Raw genomic sequence first — 1,663 nt, forward strand, 5'->3', positions numbered from 1 at the left:
TACAATGAACAAAGAACATACTGGATTCTTTCAAAGTAAAACAGGAAACATGGAGACGTAGACATGACACACAGGGGAACCTGATAAACCACGAACTAAACTGCAAACTAAACATGGCTGAATAACTAGATAACTGAAAAGAAACTGGAATACAGATGAAATAACAACACAACATGAAACTCAGAAACACTGGGTCGCATGACCCAGGACCATGACACCTGGCTACTCTTTGGCTCTCCAAAAGGACTGTGACAGTGACCTCTGACCTCTGTGCCGGTGGTCCGGGTCTGCCTGGAGATTTCCTCCATCTCAGTCCTGGTAAGCTGAAGTTCTTGTACTCAGCCCTCAGAGCTTCTCCAAGGAGGTCAGTCAGGACTGATGATCTGTGCAGAACCTCAGCATTATTTCTGACCAGCATCTGAAATCTCACATCTCAAAGCTCATCCAGTCTTTTTTTCATATCATTCAAGAAACATCACAGAATTCTGGCCTTCATGGCATCGCCCCTCCTCTTTCTTCACCTCCCTGCACGATCGTGTCACACTGTTATTAATGACATAACAAGCGGGCCTCTCCGATCTTCTGATCAGGTCTCCTGACTGTCTCGCACTGTGGTTTTAAATCCAGAGGTGATCACACTTTCAGTCTGTAGCTCCTGATCCTTAGAGCAGCCTTCCTCACCCCATTCAGGTCGAATCTTTTAAACAACCTCTGAAAACCTATTCTTACATTAGCTTCTTAGCTTTTTGGCTCTTCTAATGTTTGTCTGTGTGTGTGCATGAGAATGTGTATTAGACCATGTGTGTTGTATGTTTGATTGTGTACGCTTAATTTTAATGTGTAATTTTTGTCAAACTGTGAAACACTTTGTAACAGTGCTGTACAAATACAGTTATTCTTATTATTACATTATGGCAGTTAAGGCATGTACTGCGTGTGCACTCTGTGCTGTCGTGTAACTGTGGCATTAATCAGCCTCTTAAACTGGAACAGGCTGCTTTTATTAATTACGTTCAATGAGACGGTGGTGGTGCCACTCTCAGCCAGCCCTCCCTCCTCGTTTAGAGGCACCAGTCACTTCCTGAAGGGAAGACAGCATCATTACAGCATAATGAAAATGGAGTCCAGTGAAGTGCAGTACAGAGTTCAGAAGGGACTCGTGCTTTAAATCCAGAGGTGACTTTTCTTGTGTTTACAACTTGTGTAAATGGAGGAAAAATCACTGCTGTAAGCTGGGACTGTGTTCCCATAGATCTGAGGCATATTAATGGCTTCGTTTTGACACAAATGTCAATATTATGAAGGAAACACTGATGATCTTTCAATATATGAATTGTGTAGAAATGTGTCTGAAAACCTGAAACACTGCAGAGCGCTCCGCTCCTAACACATCGGCGCTCCTCCCTCCACCTGACGGTGTTAGGTTCTGCTCTGTCTCTGAAGACAGCTGAGTGTGTTTAAGGTTTTCAAACCTTTTTTGTTCTGTATTTTTTACATGATCAGAATAAATTGGGGAAAAAACAGTTCTGGTTAAATTACCACTGGTTGCAATATAGCTCCCCCAAAAGGTTTTTTTTAATTCAGTTTAATGCCACAAATTTGAAAAAGTCAAGATTGAAATCTACGACTGGAATACTGGAAACTATGAATACTGCTGAGCACA

Source organism: Haplochromis burtoni, unplaced genomic scaffold (assembly GCF_018398535.1).
Source record: "Haplochromis burtoni strain Fernald_Lab_line unplaced genomic scaffold, NCSU_Asbu1 Contig_565, whole genome shotgun sequence".
Classification (NCBI taxonomy): domain Eukaryota; kingdom Metazoa; phylum Chordata; class Actinopteri; order Cichliformes; family Cichlidae; genus Haplochromis; species Haplochromis burtoni.